Source organism: Schistocerca americana, chromosome 2 (assembly GCF_021461395.2).
Source record: "Schistocerca americana isolate TAMUIC-IGC-003095 chromosome 2, iqSchAmer2.1, whole genome shotgun sequence".
NCBI lineage: Eukaryota > Metazoa > Arthropoda > Insecta > Orthoptera > Acrididae > Schistocerca > Schistocerca americana.
In genome coordinates this window covers 351,682,093-351,707,516 of record NC_060120.1, presented here as the reverse complement: position 1 = coordinate 351,707,516, position 25,424 = coordinate 351,682,093, and the positions used below count along the sequence as shown (strand labels likewise).

The window sequence follows — 25,424 nt, the reverse complement described above, 5'->3', positions numbered from 1 at the left end:
CTGGCTGGAGCAGTCAAGTTAATCCCAAGTAGTGGGCCTCACAGGGAACACAAACTTTCACGCGAATTCGCAAGATAAACGCTTTCTGCAGGCAGCACTCACCACTGTTGAGAAGAATATTAAAGGCAACGAATAAAAAGCGAAATAACTTCATCGAGCACTGCTTATGAACAGCCGGCAGTGCCTCAGTTTCGGTATGTGGTTTCTCAGGGTTAAGAGGAGGCGAATGCACTAAACAAAAGAACATCGGGAAACCAAGCACCAACTCATAACGAAAAGATTGCAAAATATACTGCAAGCAAAATTTCCAGAAGACGGATACTGAAGACGCCGCAGACAAAAGAATTATTCTATGCAGTAACGATTATCTAGGAAGCGTGAACTGCATGTGCTGCTCCACCACACAACTTCTTTTGATACTGTTTTACTTATTCTAAATTTTCATTACCTGATCGTCTCTAAAATACTGTGCGGTTATCACCTGGTTTCCAACAGCGATAGTAGTAAGTAAATCGACTACAAAGTCTTTCAAAGTAGGTCAGACACAAAAAAAAAAATCGGAGCTGCGTGTAGCTCATGTCATTCTGCTTTCAATCGTGAATCTCCGGCTGGGAGTAGTGGCGTACTTCTGTAATCCAAGCTTCTGGGAGGCCGTTGTGTGGGAGAGATCTGGAAACAACTACAGATTCGACCGTTCCACGAGCTCAGGAACGGCCGCGATGCCTTCATCGAGCTCTGCAGATCGACAGATGATAGTGTGGAAATTTCGGCAAGCGGTGGCTAAGGGTTAAGAGAAGCCAAACACACTAAACACAAGAAAGTCGGGAAACCGAAGCACACAACTCATAACGAAAAGATTGCGGAATGCAGTGCGAAAGCAAAACTTCGAGAAGACCAACTCTGAAGCCATCGGCGAGCTAGGAATTATTCCGCACAAGAAGCGATCATGTAGGAGGAGCGAGCCGAGGCTGTCGCTCGACCACACAATAAATTTTTGCTTAATCCCAATTTGCAGTACCGGTTCGACACTAGAATACTGCGCCTTGGTTCTTCCAAAAGCGATAGTAATAAGCACGTCGACTGCAGTGTCATTTGGGGTAGTGAGTCAGACATGGAGAGGATATGGGGCGGGTGGAATATGCAACGACAGGGGCATTGCAGGGCGGCCGCCGGCTCCTTGCGCTGTGGCGCACCGGTGCCGGCGGCGGCCTGGCTGGGCTGCTGGTGCCTCCATGTGGAGCTGCCGCCGAGCCCAGGCAAAGTGCCGCTAACGAAGCGATTGCCTTTGGTGACATCTTTTGCAATAACGACTGCGCGAATCGACGGTATCTCGTAAGGAAGGAAAGAGTAGCAGCTGCCGCCGAGCCCAGGCGCCGTGCCGAACACGCAGAAGGTCCCCGGCTCGATTGCGGGCGGAAACCCGTTTTCGTCGCACTCAGCAAGACACTTGCTACGATCTCTACTGTGACCATTTAAATCAACTTCAAACGTTCCATCAGCAGGGTGCACATGGCTCAAATGAAACATGAAACGGTTTCAGAACTGGTTGTCGGATTTTAGCGCTGACTTGGAGGCCTGGAAATGCGCGAAACAGCCGCCGCCATGCGATTTGTTACCACACCGCTGTACAAAACGCAAGGGCTCGTCCGGGATTTGAACCCGGGACCTCCTGCACCCGAAGCAGGAATCATACCCCTAGACCAACGAGCCTATTCGTTCCGAAAACGCACTGCATGTGAATGACGCCACCTTTGATGGTCTCACCATGTAGGGCTGCAGCTCAGCCAGCGTTCTCCCTATCTGTCGCGGTTGGATTGTTTTCATCGACGTCTTTTACTGCAGGAACTTCACGAATCGGAGGGAGCTCGTAGCCGATGCCCTTGCTAACACAGAAGAAAAACTGTTGCTATTACGAGTCTCCGGATGGTACAGGAAAGAACCGTCGTTTCCGCGGTGTAGCGGTTATCACGTCTGCTTTACACGCAGAAGGTCCCCGGTTCGATCCCGGGCGGGAACACAACAATTTTAATCTATATTTCGGATTTCATTTCCGAGATGACCTCACGTCCGCGTATGCAGAGACAAGCAATGTTGTATGCTAGACGGATAGGGCGTCATTTTACTGTCATATACTGTTGCTCTCTTGTTGCACCGGTATTTGGTAACTGAGAACGCCCCTAGCTCCATTATGGCTGGCAAAATTTATAATCCGGTTCTTCAGGGCTACTTCAAGTGCGCTTGCTACTGGCTTTCCTGAGCTCACCCTACTCGCCTTGTCACAGCTCTGTCAAAGTGTGATGCTAACTAATAATGAGAAACTCTTAGCCACGCTCAATCTTACATGCCACCCCTTGGTTGTTGCCGTCGCTAGTAAGATGAGGGTAGACTGTCGCACAATTAAGCTGAATCTCCACTCACGGTGCACATATCCCGCAAAGACAACCTTGTTTTCCGTTGCATGCAAAATTACCGTCTGCCTTTCTACCGAATTCCACCTACGTACTTTACTGGTGCCGCATTCTTGTTATATCCACGTGCTATAACAGGCGTCTACTCTTCATTGAGGAGCTGCAACCGGGGCTGAGTTCCACCTACGCTTCAGCACGGTCAAAATGGCAGGGCTCGTCCGGGATTTGAACCCGGGACCTCCTGCACCCAAAGCAGGAATCATACCCCTTTTTTTTATTTTATTTTTTTTTTTATTTTTTTTAATTTTTTTTTATTTTTTTTTCTACCCCTTTTTTTAAAATAAAATGGAACTAAAAAAACAAGTGCCACCGCCACTTTTCATCCTATAACAAAAAAAAAAAAAAAAATAATCTGGGCCACTTCAGGCGTTGGCTCCTGACTAAACCTACCCCAGAGAGCTGCCTATATACCAGGGGAAATATGGGAAATCAAGGTTAGGGCTATCCTTACAAACAAAACAAAATCTTCCTTTTTCTGAATTTTATTTTAATTTTTTTTGTTTTATATTTATTATTTTATTTTATTTTATTTTATTTATTTATTTTTTGTGTAATTGATCAGAGGCCTTCTGCGCCCCGCTGGTAATATGTTGAGTCACGTCTTCTCGAAATTGATGTGTTCCGTTCAATTGTTCAGAAATGTTCATTGGTTCAAGCAGGAAACCTTCTCCTCTCTTGGCTTAACACATTCCAGCTGCGAGGCGGCTCGTGGAAAGCACTCCCAAGGAAGTTCGAGAAAAATTGTCTGTATTTTGGGTGACGGACAACGACATAATGACGGTCATTGAGGTATGTCCAAAAATCGAGTACAGAGTTTACAGTTTGTCCAAATAAGTAGTGAATGGCATGTCCGCGAATCCAATTCACAGCATTGGTCTTTGTCCGAGGAAAATAGTCACGTTCCGGAAATAATAATGAAAGGGGAGTAATCCGATCCGGAATGTCCCGCGTTAGAAAAGCCACAATACGTCGAACCAAGTGCCAAACCTCCGCCGCCGGTCCGCAAACAAACCGATGTTCATCATTGTCTGGCACTCCACACGTGGAGCATAGAGGTGATTGGGCGAGGTGGATACGATGAAGGCGAAATTGGTTGATTTGCTTACCATTGACAGTTATGTACCAGACAGATTGAACATTCGTGTCAAGGTAACAGGCGAACACCGTGCGCCATACATGACGCCAGTCAACCTGTGGGAACTTTAGTTCAATCGGGTTAGGAGGACGACCTAATTGGAGGACATTGTATACTGCCTTTGTCTTGAGTAAAAGCTGTCTTGGTAAGGTGAGGCGTAGATAACTGAGTTCCAGAAAGAAGTACCGTATATAATGGAACTGGGCCGGAACATCCGCGATCATCACTGGGGCTGACAGTGAGACCGGCGAGTATGCCGACAGGAGGAGACCAGTGAGGCTCGTTGGGCAACGTGTCCATACCGTCATCTGGGAGCTGACAAATAGGGCGCGAGCTCTATCCGGCACGTGAAACAGACCTATCCCACCTCGTTCACGGGGAAGAGTAAGGGTCGCATAGTTAACTTTGAACAACATCCCAGAGCTGACGAAAGATGCCATCGCTGCCAACATGCGACGTGCCATAGTAAGCGGGAAAGGTAGAACTTGCGCTATATGGGGAACTCGGGATGCGATATATGTATTGACATATCGAGCTCGTTGGAGAATATCTAGGGATCGAAGGCGATGGTCCATAAGACCTGCTCTGATCATTAAAAGGAGGCGTCGGCAGTTGATGGTGGTTGAACGCCGGAGATCAGATGAAAAATCTATTCCCAAACAACGAATGGTATCAACGGTGGTGAGAGGTGTAACGCACTCCACGGGAAGTCCCGTGCCAATGAATATAACTTGTGACTTACGTACGTTTAAAGAGCTACCCGACGCCTCACCATAAGTCGCTACCCACGTCAAAACAGCTCGAACTTCGTCGGCATTACGTAAACAGATGACGACATCGTCAGCATAGGCCGTGCAACAGAATCGGTAGCGATCTATGGACAACCCTACCAAACGTTGTCTTAGTCCACATAGCAAGGATTCCAAGGAAAAGGCGTACAAGATTGCTGATAGAGGGCAACCTTGACGTACGGATCGACCTATTATTATCGGTGGAGTGAGTCTGCCATTGTACATAATCCTGGATGAGGCACCCCGCAGAAGGCGCGTCACTACCGTGATAACGGCGACCGGGAAACCCATATGGTGGAGAACGGCCGTAAGGAACGAATGGTCAACCCTATCGAAAGCTTGACTGAAGTCCAAAGACGCAAGTGCCCCAGAGAGGCGTTGTGCCTGGGTAACGGCGATCATATCCCTGTAGCGGCATAAAGCCGTGCGAATATTGTTGTCGCCTCCCAAAGATGCTTGGTCTGGCGACACAACATATCGGGCAACGTTTTTAAGTCGTGCTGCCAAAAGGCGAGTGAAGATTTTCATATCACTGTTAAGGAGGGTGAGGGGCCGATAATCACTGATATTGTTGCCACCGTGCGGTTTATGTACAGGAATAATAATTCCTTCCATGAAAGCGTCCGGCACAGGTACTTCCGGAGACATCAGTTCCCGACAGATGGAGGTGAAGGTGGACTCTAACAAATCACGGAAGGTGCGATAAAATTCGAGGGGAAGACCGTCGGGGCCCGGGGAGCGATTGATGGTTCCTGCCCGGATCGCATCGCAGACTTCCTCATCAGTCACCTCCGACATTAATTCAATCGCCGCATCTCCTGGGATACCACCGAAGTTGAGCTGTGAGACTTCCTCGGTCAACTCTGGGGAATGTGGAACTGCGGCGTAGAGCTGCCGGTAGTGGGCGTGAAGCACATTCCCTATGGCAGATTGGGTTATGTAGCGACGCCCGTCTTGATCCGTTAGGACGTGAATCAATTTTCGGCGTCGATTTTGTCGTTCTTGGACGATATGGTACATCGACGGATGTTCATGAGGCATGCGATCAGCAGTACGAGATCGTACTATCGCCCCTTCCAAATGCCGTCGCATGAGATTGGAGATTTGGGCCTTAGCTTGGTTCATCCTTGTATGGCGCTCAGGGGAGGCTGGCATCGTGGAGCATTCTCGTAGGATCCTGTAGTAAAAGTCCATAGTGCTCTTCCTCCAGGCGACAACATCTTTGCCATACCGGATTAAAGTTTTTCGAAGAGCAGGTTTTGCACACTGGATCCACCAGGATATGGTAGACGGATACGTGGGTCGGCGTCTATTACATGTGATCCAAGTGTCTTCTATTAGAAGTCGACAGTCAGGTGAATTAAGAAGTGCCGTGTTCAGTTTCCATAAACCACGTCCGTGCCATACTGCCTGTCTTGTGAGAACAACATCACAGAAGTAAGCCTCATGGTCTGAGAAAGCAACAGGCCAGATTTCAGCCTGTCGAGTGTGTTGAATGAGGGATCGCGAGATGTAGATGCGATCCAGTCGGCTAGAGGAGTGCGCAGTGTGGTACGTAAAACCCAAAAGATCACCGTGAACATGTCTCCACGTGTCGACAAATTGTAGCCGCGTGACGACTGTTTCCAGAGCGGCGCATGGTGAGTGACGCGGCAATTGATCCTGAGGTCGCTGGGTGCAGTTGAAGTCTCCACCCATGATCCAGTCATCGTGTGGTCCCATAAAAAGGGGTGTGACTTCATTCGCGAAGAAGGCATTACGTTCACGACGGTAGCTGGAGCCCGACGGCGCATAAATATTGATGATGCGTACACCAAAGAGAGTAAGGGCCATACCTCTGCCGCTGGGGAGGTATAGGACATCTTCGGCAGAAAGACCTTCGCGTAAGATGATGGCAACACCACTACCGGTGTCCGAAGCGGGAGAAAGATGCACCGTGAAGCCATGTGGTGGTGAAAAATCGGCGACATGCACTTCCTGAAAAAGCGCAATATCTATGTCCCCATCATAAACCATATCGCGGAGCAGCGCTAGTTTGTGGGGCGCACGAATGGTCGCGAGGTTAATCGTTGCGACACGATAATGCTGGTGTTGGAGTCCCACAGGCACAGGCGGGGCTTCTTCTTCAGGAGCGAGAGGTCGTCGATCTAGCCGGTCCGCTGAAGAGGCTGCTATTGTGGAGAGTTTGCGGGCGCGGGCGCAACCGATGGAGGTGCCCCATCATCAGCAGCGTCCACCCCAGTCCCTTCGATCTCCACGTCGTCTGCCCAGGAGACTGATGCTGCGGTAAGGCATCGGCTGTGCACGTCATCCACGTGGAGAGGAGACGTAGTTTTCGTCTCATCGGATAGGCTCTCTTCAACGTCGACCTGTGGGGGCGACGGCGTCAGTAATGAGGGGTGTTCGTTGCCAGTGGTCGCCTGTGGCGGGTCTGTCGCATCAGCCTTTCGGTCATCAAAGATCGGTTTGTCGTCCATCTTCGGGTCTGCATCCCCGGTATCCATCCGTAGAATGGATTCATCAGGGGGTGTACGGCTACGTTTCTTTCTCTTTCGTGTCGACCCTTGTTTTCGAACAAGTCGTTCAGAGTCCGATGGCGGGTGGCTTTCGTCTGACTCCGGACCAGTCTGAAGGAAAGCAGAATTAGGTACCACACCCGGATCAACGTCCATCTCAGTAGCATTTTCAGTCACAGTGCTGCGATGATTCGGCAGGTTAGGATCTGGCGTCTGGGGCACCTCAGAAGGAATCTCAGGAGCGGGTGTATCTACCTGATCAGACGACGTCAACGGAGCAGGAAGACTCTGTGTAGACGTGCTACCTTCCTGGGCAACCTTGGCGTATGTGACAGGGATCTGAGTCATCACCGCTGGGGACGCTTCCTCGCCGACCGGCGTCTGGATCAGGCGGCGTCGCATGCAGGCGGATCTGACGTGGCCTTCTTGTCCACAACCCGCACATGTTCGGGGTTGGCCGTCGTACATGACAATGGCTCGCACCCCGCCAATGGTCAGGTATGATGGAATATGTTTTTTCAGTTCAATTTTGACCTGACGCACACCATTAAGGACATGGTAGGTCGTGAAGGTTTGCCATTTTTCCTCTACGTAACCGATGACGTTACCGTATGGTTGTAACGCAGAGACAACTTCGTCCTTCGGCACTTCAAAAGGTAGTTCAAACACCCTAATCGTGCGTTGACCGTACTCTGCGAGTTCAAGTGTTACAGCTCCGACGTGACCATCAGAGTATTTGAACTTAAGTCCATTGGCATGGCGGCGAATAACATCTTCACACACCTCGGTGTTTGTCATTTTAATATGAACGACACTACTCGTGATCGAAAAATGGATTCCGATAACGTGGTTAGGATCTAAACGAACTTCTTCACGTATGAACGTTTCAACTTCATGTGCACGAGGTCGCGCATGTTCAGCTGGGAAGGAAACTTTAAGGGTCGCACGGCGGTAAGCGCTCGACATGTTGTTCACAGTGGACGGACGCAAGCCTGAAAGCTACGACGCGGAAGTAAACAACGCCTGCAGCGGAGCACTGGCCGGCGCGCGGGGCCGTCCGCACGCTGCCACGGCTGAGAGCCGACTGACCCCTAGACCAACGAGCCACCTGGCTGGAGCAGTCAAGTTAATCCCAAGTAGTGGGCCTCACAGGGAACACAAACTTTCACGCGAATTCGCAAGATAAACGCTTTCTGCAGGCAGCACTCACCACTGTTGAGAAGAATATTAAAGGCAACGAATAAAAAGCGAAATAACTTCATCGAGCACTGCTTATGAACAGCCGGCAGTGCCTCAGTTTCGGTATGTGGTTTCTCAGGGTTAAGAGGAGGCGAATGCACTAAACAAAAGAACATCGGGAAACCAAGCACCAACTCATAACGAAAAGATTGCAAAATATACTGCAAGCAAAATTTCCAGAAGACGGATACTGAAGACGCCGCAGACAAAAGAATTATTCTATGCAGTAACGATTATCTAGGAAGCGTGAATTGCATGTGCTGCTCCACCACACAACTTCTTTTGATACTGTTTTACTTATTCTAAATTTTCATTACCTGATCGTCTCTAAAATACTGTGCGGTTATCACCTGGTTTCCAACAGCGATAGTAGTAAGTAAATCGACTACAAAGTCTTTCAAAGTAGGTCAGACACAAAAAAAAAAAATCGGAGCTGCGTGTAGCTCATGTCATTCTGCTTTCAATCGTGAATCTCCGGCTGGGAGTAGTGGCGTACTTCTGTAATCCAAGCTTCTGGGAGGCCGTTGTGTGGGAGAGATCTGGAAACAACTACAGATTCGACCGTTCCACGAGCTCAGGAACGGCCGCGATGCCTTCATCGAGCTCTGCAGATCGACAGTGTGGAAATTTCGGCAAGCGGTGGCTACGGGTTAAGAGAAGCCAAACACACTAAACACAAGAAAGTCGGGAAACCGAAGCACAAAACTCATAACGAAAAGATTGCGGAATGCAGTGCGAAAGCAAAACTTCGAGAAGACCAACTCTGAAGCCATCGGCGAGCTAGGAATTATTCCGCACAAGAAGCGATCATGTAGGAAGAGCGAGCCGAGGCTGTCGCTCGACCACACAATAAATTTTTGCTTAATCCCAATTTGCAGTACCGGTTCGACACTAGAATACTGCGCCTTGGTTCTTCCAAAAGCGATAGTAATAAGCACGTCGACTGCAGTGTCATTTGGGGTAGTGAGTCAGACATGGAGAGGATATGGGGCGGGTGGAATATGCAACGACAGGGGCATTGCAGGGTGGCCGCCGGCTCCTTGCGCTGTGGCGCACCGGTGCCGGCGGCGGCCTGGCTGGGCTGCTGGTGCCTCCATGTGGAGCTGCCGCCGAGCCCAGGCAAAGTGCCGCTAACGAAGCGATTGCCTTTGGTGACATCTTTTGCAATAACGACTGCGCGAATCGACGGTATCTCGTAAGGAAGGAAAGAGCAGCAGCTGCCGCCGAGCCCAGGCGCCGTGCCGAACACGCAGAAGGTCCCCGGCTCGATTGCGGGCGGAAACCCGTTTTCGTCGCACTCAGCAAGACACTTGCTTCGATCTCTACTGTGACCATTTAAATCAACTTCAAACGTTCCATCAGCAGGGTGCACATGGCTCAAATGAAACATGAAACGGTTTCAGAACTGGTTGTCGGATTTTAGCGCTGACTTGGAGGCCTGGAAATGCGCGAAACAGCCGCCGCCATGCGATTTGTTACCACACCGTTGTACAAAACGCAAGGGCTCGTCCGGGATTTGAACCCGGGACCTCCTGCACCCGAAGCAGGAATCATACCCCTAGACCAACGAGCCTATTCGTTCCGAAAACGCACTGCATGTGAATGACGCCACCTTTGATGGTCTCACCATGTAGGGCTGCAGCTCAGCCAGCGTTCTCCCTATCTGTCGCGGTTGGATTGTTTTCATCGACGTCTTTTACTGCAGGAACTTCACGAATCGGAGGGAGCTCGTAGCCGATGCCCTTGCTAACACAGAAGAAAAACTGTTGCTATTACGAGTCTCCGGATGGTACAGGAAAGAACCGTCGTTTCCGCGGTGTAGCGGTTATCACGTCTGCTTTACACGCAGAAGGTCCCCGGTTCGATCCCGGGCGGGAACACAACAATTTTAATCTATATTTCGGATTTCATTTCCGAGATGACCTCACGTCCGCGTATGCAGAGACAAGCAATGTTGTATGCTAGACGGATAGGGCGTCATTTTACTGTCATATACTGTTGCTCTCTTATTGCACCGGTATTTGGTAACTGAGAACGCCCCTAGCTCCATTATGGCTGGCAAAATTTATAATCCGGTTCTTCAGGGCTACTTCAAGTGCGCTTGCTACTGGCTTTCCTGAGCTCACCCTACTCGCCTTGTCACAGCTCTGTCAAAGTGTGATGCTAACTAATAATGAGAAACTCTTAGCCACGCTCAATCTTACATGCCACCCCTTGGTTGTTGCCGTCGCTAGTAAGATGAGGGTAGACTGTCGCACAATTAAGCTGAATCTCCACTCACGGTGCACATATCCCGCAAAGACAACCTTGTTTTCCGTTGCATGCAAAATTACCGTCTGCCTTTCTACCGAATTCCACCTACGTACTTTACTGGTGCCGCATTCTTGTTATATCCACGTGCTATAACAGGCGTCTACTCTTCATTGAGGAGCTGCAACCGGGGCTGAGTTCCACCTACGCTTCAGCACGGTCAAAATGGCAGGGCTCGTCCGGGATTTGAACCCGGGACCTCCTGCACCCAAAGCAGGAATCATACCCCTTTTTTTTATTTTATTTTTTTTTTTTTATTTTTTTTAATTTTTTTTTATTTTTTTTTTCTACCCCTTTTCTTAAAATAAAATGGAACTAAAAAAACAAGTGCCACCGCCACTTTTCATCCTATAACAAAAAAAAAAAAAAAATAATCTTTGCCACTTCAGGCGTTGGCTCCTGACTAAACCTACCCCAGAGAGCTGCCTATATACCAGGGGAAATATGGGAAATCAAGGTTAGGGCTATCCTTACAAACAAAACAAAATCTTCCTTTTTCTGAATTTTATTTTAATTTTTTTTGTTTTATATTTATTAATTTATTTTATTTTATTTATTTATTTTTTGTGTAATTGATCAGAGGCCTTCTGCGCCCCGCTGGTAATATGTTGAGTCACGTCTTCTCGAAATTGATGTGTTCCGTTCAATTGTTCAGAAATGTTCATTGGTTCAAGCAGGAAACCTTCTCCTCTCTTGGCTTAACACATTCCAGCTGCGAGGCGGCTCGTGGAAAGCACTCCCAAGGAAGTTCGAGAAAAATTGTCTGTATTTTGGGTGACGGACAACGACATAATGACGGTCATTGAGGTATGTCCAAAAATCGAGTACAGAGTTTACAGTTTGTCCAAATAAGTAGTGAATGGCATGTCCGCGAATCCAATTCACAGCATTGGTCTTTGTCCGAGGAAAATAGTCACGTTCCGGAAATAATAATGAAAGGGGAGTAATCCGATCCGGAATGTCCCGCGTTAGAAAAGCCACAATACGTCGAACCAAGTGCCAAACCTCCGCCGCCGGTCCGCAAACAAACCGATGTTCATCATTGTCTGGCACTCCACACGTGGAGCATAGAGGTGATTGGGCGAGGTGGATACGATGAAGGCGAAATTGGTTGATTTGCTTACCATTGACAGTTATGTACCAGACAGATTGAACATTCGTGTCAAGGTAACAGGCGAACACCGTGCGCCATACATGACGCCAGTCAACCTGTGGGAACTTTAGTTCAATCGGGTTAGGAGGACGACCTAATTGGAGGACATTGTATACTGCCTTTGTCTTGAGTAAAAGCTGTCTTGGTAAGGTGAGGCGTAGATAACTGAGTTCCAGAAAGAAGTACCGTATATAATGGAACTGGGCCGGAACATCCGCGATCATCACTGGGGCTGACAGTGAGACCGGCGAGTATGCCGACAGGAGGAGACCAGTGAGGCTCGTTGGGCAACGTGTCCATACCGTCATCTGGGAGCTGACAAATAGGGCGCGAGCTCTATCCGGCACGTGAAACAGACCTATCCCACCTCGTTCACGGGGAAGAGTAAGGGTCGCATAGTTAACTTTGAACAACATCCCAGAGCTGACGAAAGATGCCATCGCTGCCAACATGCGACGTGCCATAGTAAGCGGGAAAGGTAGAACTTGCGCTATATGGGGAACTCGGGATGCGATATATGTATTGACATATCGAGCTCGTTGGAGAATATCTAGGGATCGAAGGCGATGGTCCATAAGACCTGCTCTGATCATTAAAAGGAGGCGTCGGCAGTTGATGGTGGTTGAACGCCGGAGATCAGATGAAAAATCTATTCCCAAACAACGAATGGTATCAACGGTGGTGAGAGGTGTAACGCACTCCACGGGAAGTCCCGTGCCAATGAATATAACTTGTGACTTACGTACGTTTAAAGAGCTACCCGACGCCTCACCATAAGTCGCTACCCACGTCAAAACAGCTCGAACTTCGTCGGCATTACGTAAACAGATGACGACATCGTCAGCATAGGCCGTGCAACAGAATCGGTAGCGATCTATGGACAACCCTACCAAACGTTGTCTTAGTCCACATAGCAAGGATTCCAAGGAAAAGGCGTACAAGATTGCTGATAGAGGGCAACCTTGACGTACGGATCGACCTATTATTATCGGTGGAGTGAGTCTGCCATTGTACATAATCCTGGATGAGGCACCCCGCAGAAGGCGCGTCACTACCGTGATAACGGCGACCGGGAAACCCATATGGTGGAGAACGGCCGTAAGGAACGAATGGTCAACCCTATCGAAAGCTTGACTGAAGTCCAAAGACGCAAGTGCCCCAGAGAGGCGTTGTGCCTGGGTAACGGCGATCATATCCCTGTAGCGGCATAAAGCCGTGCGAATATTGTTGTCGCCTCCCAAAGATGCTTGGTCTGGCGACACAACATATCGGGCAACGTTTTTAAGTCGTGCTGCCAAAAGGCGAGTGAAGATTTTCATATCACTGTTAAGGAGGGTGAGGGGCCGATAATCACTGATATTGTTGCCACCGTGCGGTTTATGTACAGGAATAATAATTCCTTCCATGAAAGCGTCCGGCACAGGTACTTCCGGAGACATCAGTTCCCGACAGATGGAGGTGAAGGTGGACTCTAACAAATCACGGAAGGTGCGATAAAATTCGAGGGGAAGACCGTCGGGGCCCGGGGAGCGATTGATGGTTCCTGCCCGGATCGCATCGCAGACTTCCTCATCAGTCACCTCCGACATTAATTCAATCGCCGCATCTCCTGGGATACCACCGAAGTTGAGCTGTGAGACTTCCTCGGTCAACTCTGGGGAATGTGGAACTGCGGCGTAGAGCTGCCGGTAGTGGGCGTGAAGCACATTCCCTATGGCAGATTGGGTTATGTAGCGACGCCCGTCTTGATCCGTTAGGACGTGAATCAATTTTCGGCGTCGATTTTGTCGTTCTTGGACGATATGGTACATCGACGGATGTTCATGAGGCATGCGATCAGCAGTACGAGATCGTACTATCGCCCCTTCCAAATGCCGTCGCATGAGATTGGAGATTTGGGCCTTAGCTTGGTTCATCCTTGTATGGCGCTCAGGGGAGGCTGGCATCGTGGAGCATTCTCGTAGGATCCTGTAGTAAAAGTCCATAGTGCTCTTCCTCCAGGCGACAACATCTTTGCCATACCGGATTAAAGTTTTTCGAAGAGCAGGTTTTGCACACTGGATCCACCAGGATATGGTAGACGGATACGTGGGTCGGCGTCTATTACATGTGATCCAAGTGTCTTCTATTAGAAGTCGACAGTCAGGTGAATTAAGAAGTGCCGTGTTCAGTTTCCATAAACCACGTCCGTGCCATACTGCCTGTCTTGTGAGAACAACATCACAGAAGTAAGCCTCATGGTCTGAGAAAGCAACAGGCCAGATTTCAGCCTGTCGAGTGTGTTGAATGAGGGATCGCGAGATGTAGATGCGATCCAGTCGGCTAGAGGAGTGCGCAGTGTGGTACGTAAAACCCAAAAGATCACCGTGAACATGTCTCCACGTGTCGACAAATTGTAGCCGCGTGACGACTGTTTCCAGAGCGGCGCATGGTGAGTGACGCGGCAATTGATCCTGAGGTCGCTGGGTGCAGTTGAAGTCTCCACCCATGATCCAGTCATCGTGTGGTCCCATAAAAAGGGGTGTGACTTCATTCGCGAAGAAGGCATTACGTTCACGACGGTAGCTGGAGCCCGACGGCGCATAAATATTGATGATGCGTACACCAAAGAGAGTAAGGGCCATACCTCTGCCGCTGGGGAGGTATAGGACATCTTCGGCAGAAAGACCTTCGCGTAAGATGATGGCAACACCACTACCGGTGTCCGAAGCGGGAGAAAGATGCACCGTGAAGCCATGTGGTGGTGAAAAATCGGCGACATGCACTTCCTGAAAAAGCGCAATATCTATGTCCCCATCATAAACCATATCGCGGAGCAGCGCTAGTTTGTGGGGCGCACGAATGGTCGCGAGGTTAATCGTTGCGACACGATAATGCTGGTGTTGGAGTCCCACAGGCACAGGCGGGGCTTCTTCTTCAGGAGCGAGAGGTCGTCGATCTAGCCGGTCCGCTGAAGAGGCTGCTATTGTGGAGAGTTTGCGGGCGCGGGCGCAACCGATGGAGGTGCCCCATCATCAGCAGCGTCCACCCCAGTCCCTTCGATCTCCACGTCGTCTGCCCAGGAGACTGATGCTGCGGTAAGGCATCGGCTGTGCACGTCATCCACGTGGAGAGGAGACGTAGTTTTCGTCTCATCGGATAGGCTCTCTTCAACGTCGACCTGTGGGGGCGACGGCGTCAGTAATGAGGGGTGTTCGTTGCCAGTGGTCGCCTGTGGCGGGTCTGTCGCATCAGCCTTTCGGTCATCAAAGATCGGTTTGTCGTCCATCTTCGGGTCTGCATCCCCGGTATCCATCCGTAGAATGGATTCATCAGGGGGTGTACGGCTACGTTTCTTTCTCTTTCGTGTCGACCCTTGTTTTCGAACAAGTCGTTCAGAGTCCGATGGCGGGTGGCTTTCGTCTGACTCCGGACCAGTCTGAAGGAAAGCAGAATTAGGTACCACACCCGGATCAACGTCCATCTCAGTAGCATTTTCAGTCACAGTGCTGCGATGATTCGGCAGGTTAGGATCTGGCGTCTGGGGCACCTCAGAAGGAATCTCAGGAGCGGGTGTATCTACCTGATCAGACGACGTCAACGGAGCAGGAAGACTCTGTGTAGACGTGCTACCTTCCTGGGCAACCTTGGCGTATGTGACAGGGATCTGAGTCATCACCGCTGGGGACGCTTCCTCGCCGACCGGCGTCTGGATCAGGCGGCGTCGCATGCAGGCGGATCTGACGTGGCCTTCTTGTCCACAACCCGCACATGTTCGGGGTTGGCCGTCGTACATGACAATGGCTCGCACCCCGCCAATGGTCAGGTATGATGGAATATGTTTTTTCAGTTCAATTTTGACCTGACGCACACCATTAAGGACATGGTAGGTCGTGAAGGTTTGCCATTTTTCCTCTACGTAACCGATGACGTTACCGTATGGTTGTAACGCAGAGACAACTTCGTCCTTCGGCACTTCAAAAGGTAGTTCAAACACCCTAATCGTGCGTTGACCGTACTCTGCGAGTTCAAGTGTTACAGCTCCGACGTGACCATCAGAGTATTTGAACTTAAGTCCATTGGCATGGCGGCGAATAACATCTTCACACACCTCGGTGTTTGTCATTTTAATATGAACGACACTACTCGTGATCGAAAAATGGATTCCGATAACGTGGTTAGGATCTAAACGAACTTCTTCACGTATGAACGTTTCAACTTCATGTGCACGAGGTCGCGCATGTTCAGCTGGGAAGGAAACTTTAAGGGTCGCACGGCGGTAAGCGCTCGACATGTTGTTCACAGTGGACGGACGCAAGCCTGAAAGCTACGACGCGGAAGTAAACAACGCCTGCAGCGGAGCACTGGCCGGCGCGCGGGGCCGTCCGCACGCTGCCACGGCTGAGAGCCGACTGACCCCTAGACCAACGAGCCACCTGGCTGGAGCAGTCAAGTTAATCCCAAGTAGTGGGCCTCACAGGGAACACAAACTTTCACGCGAATTCGCAAGATAAACGCTTTCTGCAGGCAGCACTCACCACTGTTGAGAAGAATATTAAAGGCAACGAATAAAAAGCGAAATAACTTCATCGAGCACTGCTTATGAACAGCCGGCAGTGCCTCAGTTTCGGTATGTGGTTTCTCAGGGTTAAGAGGAGGCGAATGCACTAAACAAAAGAACATCGGGAAACCAAGCACCAACTCATAACGAAAAGATTGCAAAATATACTGCAAGCAAAATTTCCAGAAGACGGATACTGAAGACGCCGCAGACAAAAGAATTATTCTATGCAGTAACGATTATCTAGGAAGCGTGAATTGCATGTGCTGCTCCACCACACAACTTCTTTTGATACTGTTTTACTTATTCTAAATTTTCATTACCTGATCGTCTCTAAAATACTGTGCGGTTATCACCTGGTTTCCAACAGCGATAGTAGTAAGTAAATCGACTACAAAGTCTTTCAAAGTAGGTCAGACACAAAAAAAAAAAATCGGAGCTGCGTGTAGCTCATGTCATTCTGCTTTCAATCGTGAATCTCCGGCTGGGAGTAGTGGCGTACTTCTGTAATCCAAGCTTCTGGGAGGCCGTTGTGTGGGAGAGATCTGGAAACAACTACAGATTCGACCGTTCCACGAGCTCAGGAACGGCCGCGAGGCCTTCATCGAGCTCTGCAGATCGACAGATGATAGTGTGGAAATTTCGGCAAGCGGTGGCTAAGGGTTAAGAGAAGCCAAACGCACTAAACACAAGAAAGTCAGGTAACCGAAGCACACAACTCATAACGAAAAGATTGCGGAATGCAGTGCGAAAGCAAAACTTCGAGAAGACCAACTCTGAAGCCATCGGCGAGCTAGGAATTATTCCGCACAAGAAGCGTCATGTAGGAAAAGCGAGCCGAGGCTGTCGCTCGACCACACAATAAATTTTTGCTTAATCCCAATTTGCAGTACCGGTTCGACACTAGAATACTGCGCCTTGGTTCTTCCAAAAGCGATAGTAATAAGCACGTCGACTGCAGTGTCATTTGGGGTAGTGAGTCAGACATGGAGAGGATATGGGGCGGGTGGAATATGCAACGACAGGGGCATTGCAGGGCGGCCGCCGGCTCCTTGCGCTGTGGCGCACCGGTGCCGGCGGCGGCCTGGCTGGGCTGCTGGTGCCTCCATGTAGAGCTGCCGCGGAGCCCAGGCAAAGTGCCGCTAACGAAGCGATTGCCTTTGGTGACATCTTTTGCAATAACGACTGCGCGAATCGACGGTATCTCGTAAGGAAGGAAAGAGCAGCAGCTGCCGCCGAGCCCAGGCAAAGCGCCGCTAACGAAGCGATTGGCTTTGGTGACATCTTTTGCAATAACGACTGCGCGAATCGACGGTATCTCGTAAGGAAGGAAAGAGCAGCAGCTGCCGCCGAGCCCAGGCGCCGTGCCGAACACGCAGAAGGACCCGGCTCGATTGCGGGCGGAAACCCGTTTTCGTCGCACTCAGCAAGACACTTGCTACGATCTCTACTGTGTTCATTTAAATCAACTTCAAACGTTCCATCAGCAGGGTGCACATGGCTCAAATGAAACATGAAACGGTTTCAGAACTGGTTGTCGGATTTTAGCGCTGACTTGGAGGCCTGGAAATGCGCGAAACAGCCGCCGCCATGCGATTTGTTACCACACCGTTGTACAAAACGCAAGGGCTCGTCCGGGATTTGAACCCGGGACCTCCTGCACCCGAAGCAGGAATCATACCCCATTTTTTTTTTTTTTTTTTATAAAACCTTTATTAAAAAAACAATGTTACACATTGCAAATACATTCTAAGTTAAACATACATGTAGTTATTTAAACAAAGCGGTTTGATCATTTCAATTGCGCTGACATTAAGGAAAGACAACAGAAGATTGTGTTACTGACTAATTCACCAGAAGAATTAAATTAAACATAAATGCTTGAGAATGGCGGAAAGGAGATATATAATAAAGTTGACTAGCCTTCCAACCACACTTTCTGGACATTAAGTGAATCTAAGTATTTGAAGTGATCAGATCTATATAATCAGTCTTTTCACTGCAAAAATGAACAGCGCAATGTGCCAGCCATTGAATATGGTTTTAACCAATCGATAAGGAGATTTCTATAAAAACTGTCTATTTCCAAATTTCTAGTATAAGCCAGTAATGCACCTTTTATGTTTTGTGTTTGGCACTATTAGACACACAATCTCAATGTCACTTAAGTTCTGTACATTAGCTTATAAATTTCAAAAAACTACTCTCTGAAATAGAGAAAGCACACATCATAAATATACTGTAAAATCTTAAAAATAGTATCCTTAAGGTAACTACAATACATCACTGTCAACACAGTCTTCTTTTTTATATTAACCAATGCCCATTCTTTCAAATACAATTTTTAGCATATTACCGAACTTTTCCTTGTGATTCGAATAGCTTCTAATTTTGTGGAACTCACACAGCATGTGTACCTTGAACTCTATGATGCTATCGGATCCTAATTTGTTAAGGACGTAGTTAACAAAATTTCCCAGCAACCAGTACACAGCGTTTTTTTTGCTTCTGGGAAATAGCGTGCTTCAGGCCTGTGTATCAATGACAGCGATATATACTCAGGGGATGTTCTTGTAATCAGAGCTATTTGCTCCCGGATCCACTTCCAACTATACATGTGACCACTGCAAGTATATCTATGAATTACTGTGTCAACTAGATGGCATTGTTGACATAAATTTGTTTCACAGAGTCCGATTGCGTGCAGTCTTTCATTGGTGCTAACTATGTTGTTAACTGTCTTGTACCATGACGTTTTTATATTAGACGTGAGCACATTTGAACTAATGTTTTTCCAAATCTCAGTCCACTCAATGTTTGGAAACTGTCGTTCTATTTTGTTTCTTCCTTCGCTTTTCTTTCGTTCCCGCATTATGTCTCTCGATGTTAAGTGTCGGGACTGCCTGAGTTCGACACTGACATAACTAAACTCAACATAGAAAATCCTCACGTGCTGTAAGCGACTGTTGATATTCTGCACGTCAATCGCGGGAAGCAGGCTTGGAGGTTTAATGATCTCGTAAAGTTGGCTGGTTATGCTTTCTCGCGAGTCTCTTATTAAATTAACTTGCCTTTTGATAAAAAGAGCAGAGGCTTTATCCGTTATATCAGTTAATCCTAGTCCACCATTTTTAGGATCTAAAGTGGCTACTTTAGCAGGTACTCTGAACACTTCACCTCTCCACAAAAATTTTGTGATTTTGGACATTATTCTCCTCGCTATCATTCTCGGTATTGGAAACAGCTGGGCAGTATAATAAGCCTTAGCAAGGATGCATGAGTTGATATACTGTGTTCTTTGAACTTGGTTCATATATCGAGTTAAATTCTCTACAATGGCTCCTTGCACTTTATCTGCTGCTACTTTCCAATTTAAAGCAGTCATTTTCATAGGGCATGCTGTCAGGGTGATCCCAAGTGTTTTATGTTGTCGGACTAATTTTGCCCACTCGACGTTGATATTATCAAAACCTCTGAGATTTAACATCTTACTTTTTTTTCCGTTTGCATTGGCTCCAGATGCTCTGCAGTACGAATCAATCACTGTTGCTAGCGTGGTTACCTCGTCATTATTCCTTAAAATGACCCCTATATCGTCAGCATAGGCTCTTATAACTGTTTTGTTTCCTGATAATGTTAAGCCTTTTAATGTAACATGGACATGTCGGAGGAAAGGTTCCAGCGAAATTGCGAAAAGCGACATGGACAGAGGACTTCCTTGAGGAACACCTCGTTGTATTTGCATCGGCCTGGATTGTTGACAATTCACCGCTATTTTAGCATTTATTCCAGTTGCTATGTTCTTAATCAACTGTATAACCCTATCGTTGAAACCTATTTTCTTCAATGTGTGTAGAAGATATTCATGGTTTACTACATCGAACGCCTTATAAAAATCTAAAAACAATAAAGCACACTTTATGTTTGTTACAGAAGTTATTGCAATGATATCCCTGAATTCCGCTAGATTTTGAAAAATGGTTCTGCCTTGCGCACAATTCTGATGTTGACTAATAATTTTATCTGTAAGGCATGAAATTCTCTTGTTTATTATTCTAGCTATTAATTTATAATCAGAATTCAGCAGTGAAATTGGACGAAAATTGTTTAAGTCTTTGTTTCCATTATTTTTTGGCACCAGAACAATTTTACTCTCCTTAAACTCAGCCGGAATCATTTTACCCTGAATAACCTCATTTACAATGTCCGTGATTTTCGCACCTACTATTGGCCAGTAACGGATGTAAAACTCTGCTGGCAGACCATCCGGTCCTGGGGATTTTTTTGGTGGCGAGGCGCACAGAGTCTCATACACGTCTTCTTCACTGGCAACCTCGAGAAAATTTTCGTTGTCATCTTCTGTCAGCTGTGGGGCTAGGATGTCAAGGAATTCTTCCAAGGAAGCATCACTACTTTGATGTACAGAATATAGCTCGCAATAATAGCGATAAATCTCGTCCATGATATCCTGCTGGGTTCTGAGAATCGTGCCGTTTTTTGTTCGAATTTCTTCAATAAAAGTCCTTCTCCCGTTTTTCGTATGCTTCACTAAGTGATATAGGGAAGCAGTTTCATCTGCTGACGCCGAATTTGCCTTCGATTTTATTTTCAACCCTTCCATTTGACTTCTCTTGATATTAAGTAATTTGGCTTTGACTTTTTTTATGTCTGCTATCCGAAGTGAGGAACCTGCTGAGACTTGATCATATAGATCTCTCAAAACGGAATAGTAATACTCTATAGTGCATTTCATTTCCCTTGCGCTCTGGCCACTGTATTGAATAAGAACTTTCCTCAACTTTGGCTTTGCCATTTTAACCCACCAGTCAATAGCAGTGGTATATCTACTACGGGCTCGCAGGCATATTGCCCATGTTTCTTTAATCAGATCTTCTAAATCATGATTAACTAACAAGGAAGTGTTCAAATTCCACTGATTCTTGAATCGGCGAACCGGCTTCCTTGCTAGATTTATGCAAGCTAAGACACTTGAATGGTCTGAAAAGTACGTAGGAATGGTTTCTACTTTTGTCACGGAAGTTACAAGACTTTTAGAAATATATAGTCTATCAATCCTGCTACGTGATGTTGCCGTGACATAAGTGAACTCAACAGTGGAGGGGTATTTGGTTTCCCATATATCCTTTAACTCTAAACCAGTAACTAGTTGTTTTAGTTCAACTGAGAAATTAAAATTAGGTAACTGATCTTTTCGATTTAAAACACAATCACCTCCAAGTAATAACTGTCTTGGAGATTTCCTTAACAAGTATATCAAGTCATCTTTGAAGAAACGTGCCCTGTCAGCTCGATGAGAACTTCCTGAAGGGGCGTACAAGTTGATGATAGTCACATCATAGATATTTAGCCCTATTCCCCTTCCGGATTCCAGTCGTTCCACCTCGCTTACTGTAATCCCTTCCCTTACCAAAATAGCTGTTCCAACACTTGTTTCGGGAGACACATTTATGTAACTGACAAAACCGGGAATTACCAAATCCGAAATTAGAACTTCTTGTAACAGGGCAATATCAGTCGCAGATTCGTACAAAAATTCCTTAAGGGCCGATAATTTCAAACCAGTCGTGATTTTATTTATGTTTATAGTGGTGACAGAATAAGATTGCGTCATTGTGCTGTCACTATGTAGTTGTTTTGTTGAACTAATTTAGTTTACTGTGGTTCAGGGTTCAGTTAAGCTGTAACAGTTTTCTCGGAAGGCTGAACGTGGAATAACACTTCAATCAGTTTATTAGTTACTGTCCCGTTTTTTTCTACTTCTGATGTTTTCTCTTGTACCGCAAGTAGACTGATTTCCTGGTAAACTTTCTGATTTTTCCTCCAGTGATTCGTGTACGACCGTTTCGGACTGAACATTCTTTGGGCTTGGGTCGCCCCTACTGGATTTTCCCTTCCCTTGGTTACGAGCTACATTCTCATTTGGTTGCGTCGGTATTTTACTTCGCGGCTTATCTGGAGCAGCAGCAGACGCTTTAGCAATTTCGGTTGCCGGCGCCTGCCCTGAGGTGTTGACCGTGATTTCAGTTTGGCCACCACTTCCTCGTTCTTTATTAATTTCACTCACTTTCTGATCTAGGGAAACAAATGGAGACTGCAGTTTTGCATCCTCTCCCTGAATTTGTTTATTAACAGATAGATTCTGATCTTTGCAATCGGCTACTGCACCTGTTGTTTCTTGCAAATTAATGCTGCTTACACCCCTTCCATTTTCTGGTACCGTATGTGTATTATCTATCTGTTCATTAGTTTCCATTCGCATTTTGCCTTCAGGTTCCTCAGCCTTCTCATCGCACTGTTTTTGCTTGCGAAGTGAGGGAGTGGGACAAGACAGCTCGTCCTCTGAACAACTATCAGTTATCTCCAGAGGTCGTTTTTTCGGTTGCATTTCAGTTTCACGAGTAGTGGCAACGGGGTTTCCTTTTGTTGTTAACGGGGGAAATTGACTGTTATCGTGAAGGGAGACATCAGCTTGTCCCGCTGCGTTAACATCCTCAACCAGTTGTTCCGGGCTATTCTTTGGTAACAGATCATTTAAGGTAAGCTTCTGACGCTGTATCAAATTACTTTTAAGCACAACAGTTCGCCGCGGACATTCCTGTCTGAAGTGGCCGGTTTCGTTACATATATGACATGTAGCTTCCTGACCTGTATAAACAATTTGTGCCTTATACCCACAAACAGTTATGTGAGACGGAATATTCGTCTTAACGTCCATCTCTACACAGCGGACCCCGTTAAAACACTGCAGTTTAAAGCGAGGCGACCATCTTTCATTTGCAATTGATTTAACGTCTCCATAGTTTAAAAGAGCTTCCTTAATCTTAACATTTTCACTTTCAATGGGGAGATTCAAGACACGAACGGTTTTGTAATGAATGTCCGCTCTATAGATGGAAACCTTACTTTTATAACCATTCCTATGCACAAAATCTACTTCATAGCCCCACTTTCGTAACACTTTATCAACAGTCGAAGCACTGATTAACTTGACAAAAACACAGTATTTTTCCTGATCCAGTTGCCAGGTATGAACGGTTTCAGAATTTAGACCAATTACCTGTGTAATCCAGTCATCTATTTCCAGGGATGTCGGCTGAACAGGACGGGATTCTTTGTCAAAAGCAAATACCAGAGTATTCTTCCTGAGGTTTGTAGCCATGGTTAATCCGGCGAAGCAATTTCGGTTAAACAACCGAAATTCCAAGTAGCAGCAGCAAGGCCAGAAAGAGCGATCAGATCACAAGGAACAGGAACGAACACGGAGATTAAAGGACGGACGGCACTCGGCGAAGCACACGTACAGCGATGTAAACACTGAAGTGCAGCGCAACAGTTAACAGCGGCCACTCGCGAGCGCGGCTGAAACGGAACTGTAGACCAACGAGCCACCTGTCTGGAGCAGTCAAGTTAATCCCAAGTAGTGGACCTCACAGGGAACACAAACTTTCACGTGAATTCGCAAGATAAATGCTTTCTGCAGGCAGCACTCACCACTGATGAGAAGAATATTAAAGGCAACGAATAAAAAGCGAAATAACTTCATCGACCACTGCTTATGAACAGCCGGCAGTGCCTCAGTTTCGGTATGTGGTTTCTCAGGGTTAAGAGAAGGCGAATGCACTAAACAAAAGTACATCGGGAAACCAAGCACCAACTCATAACGAAAAGATTGCACAATATACTGCAAGCAAAATTTCCAGAAGACGGATACTGAAGACGCCGCAGACAAAAGAATTATTCTATGCAGTAACGATTATCTAGGAAGCGTGAATTGCACGTGCTGCCCCACCACACAACTTCGTTTGATACTGTTTTACTTATTCTAAATTTTCATTACCTGATCGTCTCTAGAGTACTGTGCGGTTATCACCTGGTTTCCAACAGCGGTAGTAGTAAGTAAATCGACTACAAAGTCTTTCAAAGTAGGTCAGACACAAAAAAAAAAAAAAAAAAAAAAAATCGGAGCTGCGTGTAGCTCATGTCATTCTGCTTTCAATCGTGAATCTCCGGCTGGGAGTAGTGGCGTACTTCTGTAATCCAAGCTTCTGGGAGGCCGTTGTGTGGGAGAGATCTGGAAACAACTACAGATTCGACCGTTCCACGAGCTCAGGAACGGCCGCGAGGCCTTCATCGAGCTCTGCAGATCGACAGATGATAGTGTGGAAATTTCGGCAAGCGGTGGCTAAGGGCTAAGAGAAGCCAAACGCACTAAACAGAAGAAAGTCTTGTAACTGAAGCACACAACTCATAACGAAAAGATTGCGGAATGCAGTGCGAAAGCAAAACTTCGAGAGGACCAACTCTGAAGCCATCGGCGAGCTAGGAATTATTCCGCACAAGAAGCGATCATGTAGGAAGAGCGAGCCGAGGCTGTCGCTCGACCACACAATAAATTTTTGCTTAATCCCAATTTGCAGTACCGGTTCGACACTAGAATACTGCGCCTTGGTTCTTCCAAAAGCGATAGTAATAAGCACGTCGACTGCAGTGTCATTTGGGGTAGTGAGTCAGACATGGAGAGGATATGAGGCGGGTGGAATATGCAACGACAGGGGCATTGCAGGGCGGCCGCATCTCCTTGCGCTGTGGCGCACCGGTGCCGGCGGCGGCCTGGCTGGGCTGCTGGTGCCTCCATGTGGAGCTGCCGCGGAGCCCAGGCAAAGTGCCGCTAACGAAGCGATTGCCTTTGGTGACATCTTTTGCAATAACGACTGCGCGAATCGACGGCATCTCGTAAGGAAGGAAAGAGCAGCAGCTGCCGCCGAGCCCAGGCAAAGTGCCGCTAACGAAGCGATTGCCTTTGGTGACATCTTTTGCAGTAACGACTCCGCGAATCGACGGTATCTCGTAAGGAAGGAAAGAGCAGCAGCTGCCGCCGAGCCCAGGCGCCGTGCCGAACACGCAGAAGGTGCCCGGCTTGATTGCGGGCGGAAACCCGTTTTCGTCGCACTCAGCAAGACACTTGCTACGATCTCTACTGTGACCATTTAAATCAACTTCAAACGTTCCATCAGCAGGGTGCACATGGCTCAAATGAAACATGAAACGGTTTCAGAACTGGTTGTCGGATTTTAGCGCTGACTTGGAGGTCTGGAAATGCGCGAAACAGCCGCCGCCATGCGATTTGTTACCACACCGTTGTACAAAACGCAAGGGCTCCCCGGGATTTGAACCCGGGACCTCCTGCACCCGAAGCAGGAATCATACCCCTAGACCAACGAGCCTATTCGTTCCGAAAACGCACTGCATGT

The 25,424-nt window shown here is 47.5% G+C and overlaps 5 non-coding genes across 5 annotated transcripts; 2 read left to right on the top strand and 3 right to left on the bottom strand.

The window, feature by feature from the left end:
• Positions 1-1,638: 1,638 nt before the first annotated feature.
• Positions 1,639-1,710, bottom strand: Trnap-cgg. The gene has a single exon. It is a non-coding gene; the product is annotated as a tRNA-Pro (tRNA).
• A 234-nt stretch (positions 1,711-1,944) lies between these two features.
• Positions 1,945-2,017, top strand: Trnav-uac. Its single transcript has one exon. It is a non-coding gene; the product is annotated as a tRNA-Val (tRNA).
• Positions 2,018-9,650: 7,633 nt separating this feature from the next.
• On the bottom strand, positions 9,651-9,722 carry Trnap-cgg. Its single transcript has one exon. It is a non-coding gene; the product is annotated as a tRNA-Pro (tRNA).
• Positions 9,723-9,956: 234 nt separating this feature from the next.
• On the top strand, positions 9,957-10,029 carry Trnav-uac. Its single transcript has one exon. It is a non-coding gene; the product is annotated as a tRNA-Val (tRNA).
• A 15,296-nt stretch (positions 10,030-25,325) lies between these two features.
• Positions 25,326-25,398, bottom strand: Trnap-cgg. Its single transcript has one exon. It is a non-coding gene; the product is annotated as a tRNA-Pro (tRNA).
• Positions 25,399-25,424: the final 26 nt, after the last annotated feature.